Source organism: Peromyscus maniculatus, chromosome 19 (assembly GCF_049852395.1).
Source record: "Peromyscus maniculatus bairdii isolate BWxNUB_F1_BW_parent chromosome 19, HU_Pman_BW_mat_3.1, whole genome shotgun sequence".
Taxonomy (NCBI): domain Eukaryota; kingdom Metazoa; phylum Chordata; class Mammalia; order Rodentia; family Cricetidae; genus Peromyscus; species Peromyscus maniculatus.
Genome location: NC_134870.1, coordinates 4,323,313 through 4,343,550, shown reverse-complemented (window position 1 = coordinate 4,343,550; position 20,238 = coordinate 4,323,313). Strand labels below are relative to the sequence as shown.

The window sequence follows — 20,238 nt, the reverse complement described above, 5'->3', positions numbered from 1 at the left end:
ACCTTAATGCCAAAGGGTGGCATAGCTACCCACGAGGAAACCTCACAATAAGACCAAGTTCAAGAAAAGTTAAAAGGACTAGCCCAGCACAGTGAGGTCAGAAAATGCTTTTGTCATGGTTAGATAAAAAATGGCCTCTCTTTCCCCCCTCCTCTCTCTCTCTCTCTCTCTCTCTCTCTCTCTCTCTCTCTCTCTCTCTCTCTCTCTCTCTGTGTGTGTGTATTTAGTCTCTTTAAAATGTCTAAGGCATTCTCAACTCCAGAGTCTCAACAAAACAGGTCATGAGATGGAGTTGGCCTGTAAGCCAGATTTGTCCTGTGTAGTGATTTCCCAACCCTGCAAACTCTATTGAATGAAATCGTTGCTGGCCTACTGTGTGTTAGGCATTGTGTAAAGAGCAGAACTCGATAGATGGATGCACTGTTCCCAACATCAAGAAACGTCTCCTTGAAGAGCCTCTAGCAATGTGCGGAGAGATCAGGGCACAGCTGAAAACACGAGAAGCCGTCCTGTGCAGCACCGAATGCAGTCTCCACATTAGCTTCGTGCCGCTACCAGGGCTCAGTCACCTTGCTGTCTCTGCCACCTTGCACACAGAAGGGCCTCAGAACCCCTTTAGCTGAGATTTATGTCTTCTTTAAAAGCTGTCTGTGTGCTGGGCATGACAGCACAAACCTATAAATCCGGCACTCAGGAGTCAGAGGCAGGGGGATCAAGACTGAGGCTAACCTGATCTACACAGTGAGTTCCAGGCCAGCAAAGGCTACACAGTGAGACTACTTTTTTTTTTTAAATTTCTTATGTGAAGAAGCACTCAATACAGTGTGTGAATGCACGGACCGTGTTTAACCAAGCTCTGCACGCAGAGTTCACTAGCGTTTCCCCTGATTTATACCGTCTAGCACAGCCGTTACTTTCCCATAATCTCACTGGATTAACACAACCTGCGTCTGCAGTCGATGTCTGCTATGTAGTAGGAACTACAGATTTCTTAAACTGCAAATTCAAACTAGTCTGTGGGCCTCTTCTGAGTTCCCCCTTCACTGTTTAGAAGCTTGTAAGGAGCGCAATTGATCTGGCGGGAGCTACGGCTCTGAGGTTAGGAGCCAGTGCTGTACTTGCAGAGGACCCGGGTTTGATTCCCAGCATGCACACGGCAGCAAACAACCAGCTGGGACTTCTGGTCGGAGGGCGCCTGTCTCACATGTTGCATACATAAACTCTCAGGCACGTGCCTATCTGTTCATATTTCTTCATCTTCAAGTCTGCTGGCAGGTCCACAGAGAACAGTCTTTATTTTCCTTACCATGTTTTTTCTTTCTAGCATTCCCTCTGATTCTTTCCTGGAATTTCTCTCTTTACTGGCGTTATCCATCTTTCCACAGATAAGGTTTTTTCTTTGAGTACTTTCTTAAATTTCCCATCTGCTCACTGTAGTGCCTTCCCTGTACCAGAGTTGGGTTCTAATGGTTGCTTTGTCTCTTTAGATTTTTGTCTTTCTTGGCTTTGGAGGGCTTTGTGATTTTTTTCCATTGAAAACAGGGCTTGGTGCATTGGGCAACTTGGACTTTAACGTGAGGATTTAAGTTAATCTGGCTGGGACATTTTCAGTAGCTGGGATGCCAGAGACTCAAATTCCTTGAGTGCCTTTGATTCCTGTCTTTATTTGGACCCATCACAGGGAGGCCACGCTCCACAGCTCTTTCCATGGCTGTTCTTGGTATGGTAGAGCCCATCCCTGTGGTGGAAACTGTGGGAGGGAGTGTCCCATGGTATTCTAATTTGATCTCAATAAGGCTGTCTAACAGTCTATTCCCTGGAAACCCATCCTCTGTGCGCTGTTTATGAGACCACCCGGTGTCCAATGAGGCTGGCTTGAAGGTGCTGGGGTGAGGGGAATGCCTTCCTCACCTCGATCCTTCCCATGACAACTTAGGAAAGTCTTGGAAAGTCAGAGACTTTCCACAGTGACGGTTCTCCTCTTCCGAACCTACAAAGGAATCTTTCTCAAACAATAAGCCTAAGAAGGAAAAGTGTTCTGGAGAGAACTGCCAGCCTCCCTCAAGACTGTGGTGTCCAGCGGTGTCTCACTGTGTGTCTGGGACATACTCAGCCCCTCCGGTTCTGCAGAAATACCACCATAGTGTTCTTACCACTCACCTAGCAAGTTTAACTCCGCATGAGCAGAGCTCAGGTAGAACTTCCTGAGTGTGGTCATACCTTCAGCATGGCTCTCAGATGAACGAAAGGAATGTTGCTTTCTTGTTTATTGGGTGTTTCTTATTAAAAGGGTGGGAGTAACACCTGCCAAGCTCTTCATAAATCAGAACCTAACATGTATAAGCACAAGCAGAAAATACATTTTCAAGCCAGCTTCAATGATTTTTCTTTAATGATTACAGACCAAGACTAAAATACCAGTGCCCCTGAGTTATAGAAGACTATCTAAGATATAAACAGCTAGCTATAAGACCAACAAGACATAGAGTGGTAGCAAATATTTTATACATTTCACATACATAACTTCACACATAGACCAGTGATATGATTAAAGTATGACTTCAACTCTTAACCTATCTAGTCATAGTACTTAATCAGCTCAGAATGCATTCCAATTTCTTTACCAAGTTTACAACACACTGCACACTGGGATTATCAGGTGCTGACAAAGGCCGTGATCTGTGAGCCTGAAGACCTAGGACTCTCACCACAGATGACGAGGGCACAAATGAAAACCTCAAGTAACAAAAGCTTACATAAAAATAATGATTTTTAGTATACTGCAGAAGACCATCCATTGACAACAGCATTCTGGTTTGTTTTCTGTTGCTGCCTAGGGATTAGACGTCTCACAGTAGGCCAGACAACTACACCAGTTGACAATTAAGAAAAGGTTCCACAGACGCACCTACAGGCTAACTCAATGGGTGTGGTCCCTCAGTTGAGGCTCTCTGTTCCCAAGGATGTCAAGTTGATAACCAAGATAAACAAAATATTAGATGCGGTATTTTAAATACTTTTATGGCTAGTCTATTGGTATATGACTTCATAGTTGAACATTAAACAGAACAAATAATTTAGAACTACACCTACTAAGCACTGAGTGGCAGAGGCGGTGATCCCCAAAGAAGACTGGTACCCCATGTATAGAATTCCGTAGGGTACTCATCACCACCCCCTATGGTAGACACCTCAAAGACCCTGATGACATTAAATGGTACTGCTAGCCGAGCTGACCCACCAAACCCATGCGATATTACACAATGAGATTGAGGACACCAGAGGTGACGCACCAAACACATGTCGTATTATATAATGAGATTGAGGCCACTGAGCAAGACTTGTCAAAGAAAACTTAAAACTACTTCGTAGTCCTTTGGCGACTGTTCATTTCAGGTGAGGAAAGAAAATTGAAATCTAAGAAAAGGCTTTGGTGTCAAAAAGAGTGGTAACCCAGTGCCCTTTACAAAAATCCACCCACCTCTGTAGAAGTCCACCCACCCCTGCAGAAGTTGAATCCTTTTAGTCAAACAAGAATTCGTGATCCACAGCTCACATTTCAAAAATGAAAGCTACTTTAAAAACATGACTATTTAAATAGGAAGCTGGTTCACATTGTGAAGTAAAGTTAAATACTAGCCTTGCATCGGCGCTCACTGACCACTTGTGGCTAGGCGCTACATCCCTGATATTGCAAGGTACAGAACACTCTCAACCCTGAAGGTCCTCCTGGGGCTGTGCTGCGCCACACCCCTCATTTCCTGTACTTCAGTTTGCAAGAAACGTTTAGCAACCCCATAGCTAATGCATTTCTGCAGTGCCCAGGGGCCTTAATGACACATGCATTTTGTAAGCATTTTTGCTTTTGACTTTGGAAGGCAAACTTCTTCCCAGAAAATGCTGGGACACCTACCAGAAGCTTTTGACTTCGAAACCACCTTGGATCCACGGCATTGATTTATTATATTATCATTTTGCTAATGGCTGTTGTCTTGGTTAAAGCAGCCTTGACTGAAGGTGTGTTCCCTTATTTACCCTCTCTGGTTACTCTTACACTTCCTTTTCAGAAAGGTTTGTTAGTTTCTCCTGCCAACCTGCCCTTCTGGAGCCCTTGAGTGAAAACCAGCTTTGTCCAGTTTTCATCTTCTCCCTCGGGTCTGGCCACTCCTTCACCTTTTCTTGAGCTCTGTGATCCTCTCTCTGTGCTGGACCCACCGAGTTTATAATTGAAGAGACGACCTGTGACGAGACACATAGAACTCAGAATCTCATTAAGTCAATGGCAGTGGCTAGTGAGTGGTAACAAGTTAAAATGTTAACGTGATTAGCTTCTCACACTAGCCAGCTATTGTGGAGCCAAGGGCAGGGCCCAGGAAAACAGCACATGGGAGAAGAAGCATTTAATGGAAGCGAGGGCTAAGACACGAGAGGCCCACAGAAAGAGAGGTAGAGGCCCGGGAGGAAAGGCACTGAGTAGTGAGAGGTATAGAGACAGAGAGAAAAGGGGATGAAAAGGGAAGAGGGTGGAGGTGACTGGTCAACTTCCTCTGTCTGTAGAAGTCACAGGCATCTGCTCAACCTGTGTTTATCGAGTTTCTGTCAGGGTGTTTGTAACCTCTGACAGAAGGACACAAATATGAGATGGGGTGAACAGCTGCATGGGTCCCTGGACACAATGGGCTTCTGTCTCGTAGGCTGGATCCCCAGAACAGTGAAAACAACATCACAGGAGAAGCCAAGAGCAAATCCCATTGTCAGCTGAGCCTTCGGACTCTTGGTGTTCTCTTTCCTGCAAGTGAACAATGAGGAAAACAAGGGTCTCTCTGATTCCTTGGTGGAAGGCAGCACTTCCTAAACTAGGGTAGAGAGAGCAAGAGCAGACGGAGCCTGACACCTTCTCACAGAGTGCCTCCATCTCCATCTGTTCATCGATCAGCCTCCGTAGCCCAATGATTATGATGCTGTGTTTGTTAGGACTGACTGGGCCAATGATGATGCTGTGTTTGTTAGGACTGACTGGACCAATGATGATGCTGTGTTTGTTAGGACTGACTGGACCAATGATGATGCTGTGTTTGTTAGGACTGACTGGACCAGTGATGATGCTGTGTTTGTCAGGACTGACTGTAGCAACGATGATGCTGTGTTTGTTAGGACTGACTGTAGTAACGATGATGCTGTGTTTGTTAGGACTGACTGTAGCAATGATGATGCTGTGTTTGTTAGAACTGATTGGACCAACAATGCTGTTTGTTAGGACTGGCTGTACCAACGATGCTGTGTTTGTGTGTTTGTTAGAACTGACTGTATCACTGCCTTGGAGCTTTTCTCTGACTCGTAAACCCTCGAGTACATGTTAGAAAGTTAAATGTGCAGGAAGAGAGGAGGCAGAGGGAGGAAGGAGACATGGAGCGAGACTACTCAGCACTAGAGCCCCCCGGGACTGAAGAGACTGGTTGTCTCCACAAAGCAAGCCACAGAGTAGCGTTTCCAGTAACTTGTACTTGTGAATGAGATAGGGGGACAGAGATCACCCGCCCGCTGTTTTCAGGAAGCTTGTATGGAAGTGGACAGATCGTTAAACAAATACAGCAAAATTCACGCGTGCCTATGACTTATGATTTTGGAAACCTGTTTGCACACTTGCTGAGGAGAGAGGTGAGGTGTGCTGATTTGTCAGGCAGGTAAAGGCCAACTTGTGAAGTTCCAGGGTCACCACTTTGGGGAAAAATTAGCCTTTGCCAACATACGTTCCTCACTAGAAGGTTGGCACAGGGAACCATCTAGTCTAAAAAATCAAACCCTCCACTTAGAAAAGTACTCGACCATGATTTAGAGAGAAGTCTATTTCTCTTTTCAAATTGTCCAACTTGCTGTGGTGCACTCCACATCTGATTACATTAGTCACATTGCATTACACCACATCCGATGTGACACGATGCCGTGGGTATGCGAGCCCCGTATAAAGATGGACCAGCAGCTGCTCTTGATGGCAGAGCTCAGCCACCCTCCTTCCTGGGAACACCTTGCTAATTCAGGTAAGTGTCAGAGTCCCCTCTCAGGAAGGACACTCCATTGGCTACACTGTCCTTACCCAAGTTACCAGACAAGGACTCTAGAGCCCTTCCTTAAATATAGCTGCTTCTGCTATCCTGGGCCCACCCTAGAATTTTCTTTCTCTCGGCCACTGTCAGCAGTGATGCCCTCAAGTGTCCAGAACATTCCCATTTTCAAGGTACTTTCAAATTTACTATTATATTCATATCCCACACTCTTAGAAGCCCAACCTCAGCAGAGACTGCCACATCTGGTTATCTGATTGTGTGTGTGTGTGTGTGTGTGTGTGTGTGTGTGTGTGTGTGTGTGTGTGTTTATGTGGGTTGATGCAAGTGTGTGGAGGTCAGAGGGCAAACTTTAGTGTTATTCCTCATGCACACCAACCTTGTTTTTTGACACGGGGATTCCCAGTGGTTTACAACTAGTCATAGGCTGGGTAGCCCAGCCTTCAAGCCCCATGCACCTACCTGCCCCTAGCTCCCCAGCATGGGGATTACCACAGTGTGCTACCACACCAGCCCTTTGATATGTGTTCTGGGGATTGAACTTGGGTCCAACTGAGTTATCTCCCTGATTTTAAATGGTCAGAAAGTAGTGTCTTTCTTTCCCTGGAACTTTTCTTTATGTTGGGTGAGGACACCAGCTGTGATCACAGCCCATCTCTGTAGTAGAGAAAAGCCATCCAGCTGTGGCCATGTGTGGCTGACGCTCATAGGCACCTTGATGAGGAGCTACTTTGCATTTGGTGTTTCATAGAACTAAATTTTGTTTTGATCTTAGTCTGATTAAAAGGAAACTCTTGGAAGCACATATCATAATAATAGTACAATAACTTCAAGATGAGTTAAGATGTTTTCCACAGAGGAAAGTAAAAATATCATCTTCCCAGGCAACATAAGACTGACCAGTCATAGCATGATTAAAACAAACCTCTTTCAAAAGTTGTGCTCAATTCTTACAATAGGCTTTCTTCCTTTCATCGTTTTCAAGTGAATCAGAGCAGCTTCTAGAATTTCATCATAGAGATCCCAGGATCCTGGCTCCAGGTTCATGCTGTCCAAGGAAAAAAATTCATGAATGTCAGCCATTATAACCTGACAGCAACTTCAAGGGCAGTAATGTGGGTGGTGTCATCCTTTCCTACAAAAAGCAAAACCCTTCTAAGAACTGCCGTTCTCCCCACCAATAGACTTCCTCTCTAATTCTTAGAATTTTGCACCCAACCAGTGTACATGTATGGATGTGTGTGTGTGTGTGTGTGTGTGTGTGTGTGTGTGTATGCACACATGTGTACATGCACACATGGGTGCATCTATGTTCCTGTGTGCTGTGTGCGCATGCGTGCATGTGTGCTGAGTCTGGAAGTCAACATCACAGGCATCTTCTCCCGTCATGTACCACCTTATTTTCTGAGGCAGGTCTCTGAACCTGGGGCTCACTACAGCCAGGCTGCTGACAGCAAGGCGTGGGATTTCAGGCAGAAGCTACTGTGCTCAGTTTTTTTGTTTTGTTTTATTTTTGTTTTTGTTTTTCAACATGGGTGCTGGGGATTGAACCCAGGCTCCCTCACTTGTGAAGGTAAGCTCCTTACTGAATGACCCATCTGCCCAGACATCTCCACAATTTCTTAAATCAACTTCTGGCCAGAAGAATGGAATTATCACATCTGAACAGGGCTGAGGCCACCATGTTTAGAACATTCCATCTGCCTTGTATGGAAGCCCTAAGAAAAACTCCACTCCAACAGCCGACGGGAAGTAGCAGGAGCGTGACGAAGGCCAGCGGGGAAAACACTTGATAATCGTCAGCCTGGCTTGCAGTTCCCCTGGAGGTAGAAAGGATCAGTCCTAGGTGTCTTCACACTGTCATACACACCATTCCTCATGACCAGGCTCTCCGCATCTGGAGGTGAGGAAGGGTCCAACTCCCAAGGAGTGTTTAGTCCACTCAGAGAAGACCATAATTTTTGTTTTCAAGACATATGTATATTCTTCCTTCCACATGGCAGACACATACATTGATACAGATACATATATATTTACATCTATCTGCTGTGGCCTTCCTAAGATTGTATTCCACCAAGATTTCTAAAATTAATTCCTGCAATACCTAAGACTGACCTTCTCTTGGTCTAATAAGGCGCCTTGGGCCAACCCTTGAAGTTAATCGGCTAACTGACTTAAGTTGCTAGTCATTGCACCTTGGTATAAACTAATTTCATCAAATAAAAAGATTTATGAATTCCCTTGGGGAAAACACAATTAAAAGCTCAGAGAGAAGAATGGGGCATCGAAGCTGCATCTTCCTGATGACACCCACTTACCTAAGATGCATGCCAGCTTGCTGCGATGTCCCAGCTCAGGGAGGCAACCTGGCTGAACTGAGACTTAGAACACCTGTGGAGATAAATTTCTAGTAAACCCTGGAAGAAAGTCCCGGCTACGGAGAGAATGAATTAATTCCTTTGCCTAACATTTCTTGAATACCAACCCTGAACCAGGCACTGTGCTAGACATTGGATGTGCAGTTTGAATGTGAGTAATGTAAGTATCAGATTTGTCTGGGGAGGGGAAGATGGACAGCCCAGAGGAGCAGAGCGTGTCCCAGCATTGATTCAAGAGATGACATGGAAAATCTGGAAGCAGGTGACATCCGGGCTAGCGGGAGTTAAGTGATATTCAAGGCTGCGGAACTCTTGACTCTGACTTTTGGAAATGAAACAGCAATGGGAGACAGCAGTTACAAATGGACAAGGTCATTAGATAAGAGCCCGGAGGAGGAACGCAAAGTCCAGCTACCATCATGCCTGGAAGGAAACTTGTAGATAGAAGACACCTCCTTAGGAAAATTAGAACACACTATCAGAGCTGAGTCACATGGCACAGGGACGCCAAGCTCCTAGCTTAAGATCAGGATTGGATCTGGTGCCCAGAGCAGAGCTAACCACTACCCAGCTCTCAGGAGGGGCTAGGAATCAGGATTTCCACCCTCCGGCCACCACCCTCTTCTAGCAAAGCCTCTTTCTTGACATGCCAATCCTCATTTCTTCAATTTGGGAGTTGCTGTGGCCCATTAGATCAGCAGGATGTAGCAATCTACTCCCCCCCCCCCCCCCAGGCTGCTTTTGAGGCATACCAAGCTCGACCCAAATGAGACAGTTTGCTTCTTAGCATTACAGGAACTACTAACCAAGATGATGCACAATTACAGTAATCTAGACTTCAAGACGCATACATCATGCATGAACCACGTGGACCCACCAAGGCCTACACAAAGTAAAGTCATCCTGTAGTTAGTTAGACTCAGCTCTCCAGTTTACAAAGCCGTAGTCCCTACACACACACACACACACACACACACACACACACACACACACACACACACGGCATGCTGGCTAACAAAATGCTTTCTCCCCTACTCCCCATCACCTCCTCTTGTGAGCGTGTTAACAGTTGTAAACTTCAGGCACTTGGTTATTCTCCAGCATCACCACTTTGTAGTGTTACATAAAGGCTTATTGCTCATCAATTTTAATTAACAGCCTTGGCCGATTTGATGATTAGATTCTTGGAATTTACCACTTAAATACCAGCTCTTCACATGCCAGAAGGGTCGGATTCCTCTCTTCTAACCAGAGCAAATTGCCCCATTCGTATACGAATAAATTCTCCACTTCCCAGAACTGATGGCAAATTCAGAGCTCCATAAAATTCATGCATGACTCGCTGCTGTAGCTGCGTAATTAAAAGAAAACTAATATATTGACTACTTCTCCTCAAAATAGCGTTCATAAGTCACCGCTGCCTGAGGGAAGCTTGTTGCTAAAAGGATTATGGGCAATATCATCTTTATGATTAAAGAGAAAGTATAGCCCGTGTTTCCTCTCACACAGATCCAAAATGCTCCCTGCTAATGTTTTTCATAAGTCTTGAACTATCATGATAGCCATAAGGAAATAGTTGTCTACTGTACAGGCTCACCACTTTATCTCCATTGCACCGGCCCTCTCCAGTCCAATCCATACAAGGCTTATTTTTAACAGTGACTAAAGGGCTCCACACTCTAATTTATGCACACATATAAAATCAATAATTACTTAGTCGACCTTTTCATTCGTCTAAATTTGGCCTGGCATAATGGAAGCTGTCCACACAGTTCCCATGGAGAATGATAAACAGGAGAGGGTCGCACATCTCTATCTTTCCACTCAGGGTTGGATGAAACCAGAGGCAGTTCGGAGATCAGCCAGTCCTGACCTGAGCCACACAGATTTTCTTCTAGGATGACTGAGGAGCACCAAGTCTCTTTCCGAAGAGGAATGCTAACTTTGACGCAGCCCTGGATGGCTTTGTGAGGGACTCACCTGCAGTAGTGATCTACCCAATTAAAGAGCACAGTTCTCATGATGAGCAGCGGGAACTGTAATGGGCATCATCCCCCAAATGGGCACAAGCTATAAAGGGGCTCAGGTAAAAGTCACTTGCAAGCATCCCTGTAAAGGTTCAGGACGGAAGTACCCAGGGGTCCAGGAAGACTTTCAGAAACATTTGCCCATGCCTGTTCTGTCCCACAGCCTCATTCACTGCGGGCTTCTCCACGGCTGTGCTCCCCAGTGAGAAGGCTGGTCTCCTGCTGAATGCATGCCAACACAGCCTCACTTCATTCTCAAAGAGTGGACTTGGGATTTTTTTTTCATGAAATTAGCAAAAGAGAAACACAACAGGATAGTTGTACTTTTTCCTCTGTTCCTGAGAATTATTCACACTAACCTGAAAAGGTTTTCATTCACTATTATCAGTGCAGAAAGGAGGTCTCCACGCCTGATGTTAGCCACACCCTGTGTCTAGGACTCTTTGCCGTTGTTCATACTGAAGGAGAGGCTCAGCCATCTTGGCCAAGTGTCGTGGCCAGCCAGAGCTTGCACAGGAACTTTGAATCTGTTCTGTATGTCTGCAACTTTAGGTGCTACTCTACATCACCAGAGTATGTCAGCTATGATGCCGGAGGGTTATCCCAGCTTAACAGTATAGACTGTTATTTATTATGCATTTGGTACATGCTGGGCAATTTTTAAGGCACTTAGTATCTACCAACTCTCTGAGTCATCACTGCAAACCCAGAGAGGGTAAAGAGGAAACAGTTAACTCACCTTCCCCAAGGTCACACTGATGGGGAGTGACAGATCCACACTTACAGTCTGTGCGTTCCAATTCCAAGGCCCAGGTTTATCCATGAAGCTCTCCCCAGTTTAGAATGCTACATACATTATCTGACTGAAGCCTCCTAACAGCTCTGGCCTCCGACCCCGGCTTCTATCCATTGTGCTACACTAACCTCTTAGATTTCTGCCTGGCAACACAGCATCGCTTTAGAAGGCTTGAACAAAGGCTCCGTCAGGAGGACCTGTTACACAGCAGACGTCCTCTGACACCAGTCCCTATGTTTATCAACCACTGTTTAGGAAAGTTCCGTATTCCTCAGCAAGGATGCCTGGCATGTAAAAAGCACAGTGCACATCCAGCGAGCGCCGGCACCAGGGAGCAGTGAGGGGAAGATCACAGGGCCTGGAAGCCAGGAGGGAGTGAAAAGAGGGCTGAGGAGAGGCTTTGGAACACAAAAGCCCCAGACTCTCAGGGGTCTGGTGGCCAGCTGCTCACATCTTTGCATAAAACATGGGCACAGGGCTGCTGGGGGGGTGCGGTAAGGATGGCTCCTGGGGGCAACCAGCAAATTGGAGAATGTGCCTTGGTGAGGAGCAGAGTTAAGGGGAAAGCAGGCTTTTTCCTTGCATGTGCCTAAGAAATGCATATTGCACAGAGCTAAGGGGAGACAGAGCAATTCAAGTGCTAAGACACTCTGTATGTCGCTTTAAATTCTCCTGGCAACATCCAGTGTCCTCACCAACACAGAGGGGAATCTAGCCACCTGTCAACCCCAAGACACACTACCGACTGTTCGGGGAGATATTGCAGACAGGAAGGAGCCTGCCACAGTAATTACAGCACACTGTGATGGCCTTGAACACCACCATCCTCGCTGCATTGTCTTGGGCTTTCTGTCGGCCTTCTGAAAGCCAGCAGCTAACCGGGCATGCTTTACTGGCCAAAGAAACTGATGTTGGCTTTGGGTGATTTGTGGGATCTGAATTCTCATTATTCGGAAAGTATTACAGTCTGCAGTTGAAAACCCTCTAAGGAAGAAATGCCAGGTGCCAGAAACGACAGAGAAATCTAGGGACAGGATACTATGATTGTTTAATTATACACACTGGGTTTTATTTTTAATGGATTCATTCCACTTAAAGAATGTGCAATTTTTATTTTTTAATTAAAAACAAAACCTTAAATATGTTCACATAACAAAGCAATAAGATTAAGAGCTTAAGATTATTTACAATATAATTAAGATAGTATGTTTATTGAATGAGTATTTCAGATCAAATGACTGTGGTTGGAGAAGATGGGACATGAATCCCATTCCTCAGCTCTACATGAATACAAGAAAAATAGCCTGCTTCTGCCTGCTGTATTTGTACCCAGAGAGAAGATATCCCACCATGGCCAGCATGACTAGGGAGTTCAAGAGGTCAATCTGTGGAGACACTTTAAAACAATTAGACGTGGATAGCCTGGTTAAGTGATGAACGGCGAGCCTTAGTAAGTGTTTACAGAGCTTTGGAGTTGTGAACTCTAATAATATGAGGGATTATTCATTCAAATGTATGAGGAAAAATGACCAGAAAGAAATAAATCCAAACATTTAAAATGGTATGAAAATTGAGGATTACTTCATGAAGGAGGAGTCAGGCCGGCTCGTGATTAACAGAATGATGTGCTAAACACATACCAGGTGACACTCTCCCGCCAGCCCAGTCAGAATGCTCTAAAGATGCAGTGATGGGACATGATGCTCACTGGAAGGCTCACAAGCACCAGTGAGTGGAGATCCCGACTGCACAGCAGAATAAAGATGGACACTTGGCATCAGTGTGTGGCCTGCTGGCAATCTTGGAATTGATCTGTTGCTCAAAAAGTTCCTTAGGATCCAAGCAGCAGGGAGGCAACAAGTGTGAGGCGTAGCGACCGACCCACTCAGTCAGCTGAAAAGCGGGGCAGTGTATGTGAGTAACCACCGTCAGCAGTTTGAACACACGGGGTGGAGGAGGAAACAAAGCCAAGTACTCCACGCTCAGCACAGGAACTGAGTCCGTCACAGGCTGTGCTGGGACATGTCATGTCAATTAAGTGACATCATGAGGGTTTTTGTTTTGTTTTGTTTTTTTTCGAGACAGGGTTTCTCTGTGTAGCTTTGCGCCTTTCCTGGAACTCACTTGGTAGCCCAGGCTGGCCTCGAACTCACAGAGATCCGCCTGCCTCTGCCTCCCGAGTGCTGGGATTAAAGGCGTGCGCCACCACCGCCCGGCATCATGAGGGTTATGCACTGAAATTTTAAACTGTAGCTCTTTTATTTAAAATATATCTGTGAAATTAAGGGTTTTCCAGAAGGAACAGTAGCATTTTGAATATTGTTATTGGAGAGACAGAAATAATTGTCGAATCTTTCTGACTAAAGAGATATAGTTCATCTTGCTTTGACTGCTGTAGAGCTGTTTATCTGAGGGATCTTTTGTTTCTAAGTTTACCTAGCATACAGGGTCACAGAGGCAACTGGAACTAGTGAGCTAGAACTGAGCAGAGAGGTGACATTTTCCTCAGAGAAACAACCCTAAAAATCTCAAGAGAGGTCCCTTTAAATGAATCCGCGCTTCAACCATGCACTGGACAACTCAGGAAATCCTCTTGGAGAACAGCTGGGGAGATAAACAGGATGGACATTTGAAGGCACCCAGGGCAGGTGCTGAATGGAGCTCCAATCATTCTGAGTGCTCTGAATGCTCTGAATGTCTTAGCCACCTACCGAGGTCCCCAGAGCACTTCAGTGGGAGAGCTGCTGCTGCAGGCTCGTATGATGAAGACTCCGCATAACCACACTCACGTGCCATGGGTTCCAGGTTTGACACACAAAATTCCATACCCCGGGGCGGGGGAGGGGGCGTATTTTCAACAATCTAATAATCTAATGTTTACCACATAATTAAAAACGCCGGGGGCTGGAGAAAAGGCTCAGAGGTCCAGAGAACTCCCTGTTCTTGAAGAGGACAGGAGTTTAGGTGTCCAATGAGGGTATCAGGTAACTCCGCTGCCAGTAACTCCAGCTCCAGGGGATCTGATGCCCTCTTCTGGTCTTGGTGAGGACCTACATACCTGTGGCACAGACATACCCAGACTTACAGTTATAAATAAAAATAAGACTTAGGAGAAAAGAAATCTTAGATATACAAAAAGCGGGAAAATGTTATTCATATTCAAGAAAAAAATCTGTGGATATGAACAGATTTGATAGAATGTAGATCATTATTGAAGCCTCAACATTTACTTTAAAAAGTTATTACAATTGTGTTTGGTAACTTAATGGAAAGAAAAGAAACATTAAAAAGAGGTATAGCCTCTCAGGGAGCTGCACAAACCATAAAAGGAATTCCAGACTTAGTGCTGCACAGGTCAGGAATTTGGGAGAGTAGCTGGCCACACAGTAGAGACCCAGTAGCAAATGTCTTAAGTCAGCACTTAAGCAGATGAGTAGAAACTTCCACACTGAAGTACTAAAAGAAAAATAGTGACAAAGGAAAAAAATGAAGGAAAAGACCCTCAGTGACTGAGTGAAGACCAGCCAAGGGCTCCCAGAAGCAGGGGAGCAGCAGAATAAGACAGGGAGGGGGATTGAAACAGACAAAAATATATTTCTGATAAATAATAGCCCAGTATCTTTTAAATTTCATACCTATACACAGATGAAGGAAACCCCAAACAGAATAAATGTAAAGAAAATCTTACTGGGGCAAATGATGATATTACTGAATGGCAACTATAATGAGAAAATCTTATAAATGGCCGACAATGGAGGGCGATTTCTCTTCAAACCCGAGGCAGAAGAGGAGGTGCTGACTGAAGAGGGAGAAGAGAGTAGCTATGAATGTAGAATTCTGTAGCTAGCTATAAATATCCTTCAAAAGATAAAGGAAAGAAAACCAATTTCATGTCAACGTTGTCTAGGAAACTTTGTCAACAGCTCTTCCGGCCACAAAAGGTAAAGGTATTTCTGTAGAATGATGGGGAAGGACATTTGAACCTAGTCTTACCCAAGAAAACTAAAAGTGTTGAAAACAATAATATCAAGCAAAAAAAATCCCATTTTACTCCAGGAGACAATTGTTTTTCAAGGTAGTGATATTAACAAAGCACTTTAGAATTTGTAACACACATATAGTAATAATAAAGAAAATTAAGTCTTCCATTGTAATGCTGTTTTTATGTGATGTTAGCAGGAGTTCAAAGCAGAACCTGATAAATTGGGGAAGCTGTCATAATCCAGAGCAACATCCTTCAAACAAAAACCTGTAGGGGCTGGTAAGATGGCGCATCCAACAAAGCGCTGACCGTACGAGCCTGATGATCTGAGTTTGATCTCTCGAATCCATGTAAAAGATGCAGAGGGAGGCATCTGTGACTCCAGCACTCCCAGAGGGAGATGGCAGAAGGGGTGAAGATCTCCAAAAGCTCATGGACCAGCCTAGCCTGGAGTCTGCACATCTTCAGATACAAGTAAGACTCCCTAACAATGCAGAAGGAGAGAAACTACTTCTGAAAGCTGTCCTCTGACCTCCCCACCTCTGCCATGGAGCACGTGCTACCAAACTCACCGCTTCCCACAGGCTAATCCTATTAAATCACAATTTCTGAAGATAAAACAAAGACTAGTCAACAGTATAAATAAAATGCAATATTGAAAATAATTCCAAATAAAATTGAAGAGAGGAGGACAAAAAAAAACAGATGGAAAGAGAGAAGACAAATAGAGAGATGGCCAACTCAAACCCATGTCCTCTCATGGCAAGTGAAGCACAAACACTGTCACATGCAGACGAGCCCAAGTCCACAATGCTTAGAGGAAGTGGAATTTTAGTAGATGCACGCTGCTTAAAACAGGAGAAATATTATGCAATGCTAACCATGGAAAGGCTGGAGTGTCCATACAGGTATCAAACCATACTTCAAGACAAGAGAGCAATAAACTGGAGCACTTTGTATCATTAAAAGGGTCATCTTGGGAACTGGGGAGGTGGCTCGGTGACAAAGAGCACTTGTTCTTGCTGAGGACTGAGTTCAGTTCCCAGCCCCTACACCAAGCTGCTCACAGCTTCCCCTAACTCTAGCTCCAAGGGATCCACAGCCCTCTTCTGGCCTCCGTGGATACCTGCATTCATGTGCACCTACCCTCACACAGATATGCATGCATATCCATAATTAAAGATAAAAATAAATCTTTTAAAAGTGTCACCATTAAGATAAAATTCTTAAATGTAAATGCACTCCCAATTATAGAGTGTCAAAATTCTTCAAGTGAAACGCTAGAAATAAGAGACAAATCAAAAATTATAATTGGGGGTTATAACACTCAGCAATTGACAAAAAAATAGATAAGAAATCAACAAAGACTGAGGATCCATAAAACTATTAAAAGCTTTCTACCTGGAGAACTGCTGTCCCTTCTTGGATTCATGTTAGAGAAACCGTGGACTGACTTCATGTATGCCTTTCAGCAGAAGCATATTAAAACCATCCAACCAGACAAATCTCTATTTTTTTTTTTAATTAGGAGGAAAATCCAGAACCTTGTCAAGTGTTATATCTGGTATCCAACCTGGACTTTTTTCTTCTTTATAGTCTGAACCCAGGACTCTGTGGAAATCATTCTCTTCCCTGTGGGGTTCTGTAGAACGGACTCTCAGGACTGACGAGGGTTTAAACATCACTCAGTTCAAATGCTGCTTTTTACAGAAGAGAGGGCCCACGGAGGCTTTGCGGCCCAGTTCAATCGACACATCCACATCTAAAGGTGAGGAAACGGAGCGCCTCAAAAGGAAGAGTAGCTTGACTGAGATCACATGGCCAGAAAGTGGAAGCGCCTGTGTCCCCGCCCACAAGGTGACATTCGGAATCCCACCCTGTCCAGACAAGAGATCTGGTAAATGCTTACTGAACAGAGTAACAACAGGAAGAATTCAAGACGCCGTGAAGTTCCAAAGACTCGACTGCTTGGACACAGTCATGAGTGGAGCCAACAACGAGAAGCGGGCCTTCCGGGGTCTTCTCACTGCAGTGTCTGAGAGAAGGCAGTAAAACAAGGAATTAATTTTCAATCTAATCCTTAGCTTCTCAGTCTAATCTCTTGATCAAATCAGCTCACTCTAAAGCATGAGAATGTTTCCCAACTGTCTATTTTAATCACGTTGTAACTAAAATCTAACCAATGACTTTGAAATAAGCAAGGGAGATATCTTTGCCAGACATTAATAACGCTCACTGTGGCTTTTCAACATAAATCAAATGCAATTTATGGTCAAACAGCCTGAAAATATTTAGATACAATGCTTTTATTGTTCTCTGATTGCTCCCTGTACCTTGATGTCAAATTTCTTTTTCTATCCCTCAGGTCCCAGGAAATCTCAGTTTTCCGAGCTCTGCCTCTCATTCCAGTTGCTGTGGATGTAAGCTGCTCCACCCTGCTCCACCCCTTCTCTCCTGTGGTGGAATGAAACCCTCTGGAACAGTGGCCTAAAATAAATGTTTCCTCCCAGAAGTTCCTTCCGCCAGGCACTTGGTCACAGGAGAACAAGCGCGGCCCCCACAGCCCCCATGGCTCTGAGCTCTCAAGTGACTCAGCATGGGGATTAAAAAGAATCCATGAGTCACAACACAACCAGGCAGCTAACATGAGTTATTTCCTCCTTGCCATAAAGAGAAGTCTAGAAGGGGTCATCTGAATAATGTCAAGGACCAAGAGATGCTAGGCGCTTGTTCACATGGTGGTGGACCATGTGAGACCAAGAAGTAGAGTGAGGAGGCCAGAACTGGGGGTGGGCACAAGCTTTAAATATTTTTCTACTTTTGCCAGCCAGACCTCACCTCCACAACATACCACAGCCTTCAGATTATCTTTGTACACTGGGGCTCGCGCACTCAAAACCTAAGCCTGTGGGGCAGGGGGCATATTTCTAATAAAAATCCAGCAAGAAGACTCCATGTCCATCGAGGATTTCAGAAAATCAACACTTGGAACATAACCTGATTTTCTTGCCATGGTCTCTCAGGGCTATTTTTTCATGACTCAAGTGGGTAAGCATCTTCACTAAATCAAAATTCTGACCCTAGAATCATAAGTACCTTCAAACTTCAGGAAAGTTGATAAACTCTCTCCAGAAATTTCTCACCATATTTGATGCCTTTCCACTGGGAAGCACCAGGGCTGGCTGTGCCAGTCCTCAGTCAGGGCTGGGTGCCAGTCACCCTCCTTAAAGCACTTCAGTCCTCGGCAGTGAGCGATTGGCTTGCTGTATCCTTCACGTGGCTTTTGGGTAAAGAAGACAAGACCCCCTCTACCTTCTACCCACAGAAGAGAGAATGAAGACCCAGAAATTGATGATTGACTTGAACCAACATGACTCATGTCAGCAGAGGACAGTCCAGGTGATCTCTGGGATAGAGGAATGGGGCCAGGGTTGGAAAGACAATGCATAAATCCACACAAAGCCCAAAGTCACAGAAAGCAGACAGCATGAGAAGAGTAATCACAAAAATGACACCCAGGAAAACAGACGGAACGTGTGAAACCAGCTACGGCCCGTTTCACTGGGACCTACACAGAGCTGGGATACAGGAGTCTAGCCAAAAGAGTGGAAGGACGCCATGTCCAGAGTCCCAGTCTCCTCAGGGTGATCTTCCCAATGAACAAGGCTCAGAACAAAAACATGACCCTACAGAGGGTCTTCATACTTAGAATGGTGGACTTCAACCTTCCTAATGCTGCGACCCTCTAACACAGTTCCTCATGGTGGGGTAACCGCCAATCAGAAAATTATTTCATTGATACTTCATAACTGTAATTTTGCTACTGTTATGAATCATAATGTAAATATCTGATATGCAGGATATCTGATAAGTGACCCCTGTGAGGGTCATACCCCACAGGTTGAGAACCACTGACTTAGAAGATTTTACCTGAGTTTAAGAAATCAGTTCATCTTAAGGAGAGTGCATTGGACAGATCCTTGAAGTCAGCTATACCTTACATTTCAATTCTGGCCCTGGGGAAAGTTTGGCTCTGAATGTCCCCTAAAGTCATATACTGAAGGCTTGGTACCTGTTTGTATTACTTTCTTCTTTGCTGTGACCAAATACCTACAAAGAAGCAATTAGAAAAGAATTATCTGGCTGACAGCTTAATGGGATCATTCCATCATGGCAGGGAAATCATGGAGACAGGAGCAGAAGGATGGCTGGTCACAGTGCATCCTTAGTCAGAAACAGAATCCTGGAGCTCAGGTAGCTTTCCCATTTTTATTCATTCAAAGATCCCAGTTCAGGGAATAATGTGACCCATAGTTAGGATGAGTCTCCCATCTCAACATAAGTAAGATACCTTTAAAAACAACGTCAGAAGACTTGCCTCTTCAGTGATTCTGGACCATGTTAAGTTTATGGTATTAACTTACCACGGTAACCATGGTACTGCTTAGGGGTGATGCAGCATTTAGGAAGGGAGGCCAAGTAGAAGAAATGATGTCATTGGGGACCATTCCCTTGAGTAGAATATGACACACTGGCATCCAGTCTCTTCTCTTCTCTTCTCTTCTCTTCTCTTCTCTTCTCTCCTCTCCTCTCCTCTCCTCTCCTCTCCTCTCCTCTCCTCTCCTCTCCTCTCCTCTCCTCTTCCCTTCCCTTCCCTCCTCTCCTTTCCTCCACTCCTCTCTTCTACCCTCCCCTCCTCTTCTCCCCTCCCCTGCCTTCCTTTCTCTTCCCTTCCTTTCTGGTTTCTCCTTTCCTCTCTCTTTCTCTCTTCCACCCCAGCCCCCCTCCTCCCCCTCTTCCCACCCCTTTACTGGCTGCCATGAGGTATGAATTCTCTCTTAAGGCTTCCACCATGATGTCTTGCTTCACTCAACACAGACCCTAAAGCAAAGGCACTAATACCTAGGAGCTGAAATCTAGAGCCACAGGATGAAATAAATATTCCCTCCTTTCAAGTCTTAACTCACATATTTTGTCACAACCACAGAAAGCT

The 20,238-nt window shown here is 44.9% G+C and overlaps 1 long non-coding RNA gene across 2 annotated transcripts; it reads right to left on the bottom strand.

The window, feature by feature from the left end:
• Positions 1-2,374: 2,374 nt before the first annotated feature.
• Positions 2,375-17,145, bottom strand: LOC121824058 (uncharacterized). Of its 2 annotated transcripts, none has more exons than XR_013045890.1 (3): positions 16,647-17,145; positions 6,988-7,110; positions 2,375-4,239 (listed from the first exon to the last, which is right to left on the bottom strand). It is a non-coding gene; the product is annotated as an uncharacterized LOC121824058 (long non-coding RNA). The 2 variants fall into 2 exon arrangements; XR_006065809.2 differs by lacking the exon at positions 16,647-17,145 and adding an exon at positions 8,381-8,518.
• Positions 17,146-20,238: the final 3,093 nt, after the last annotated feature.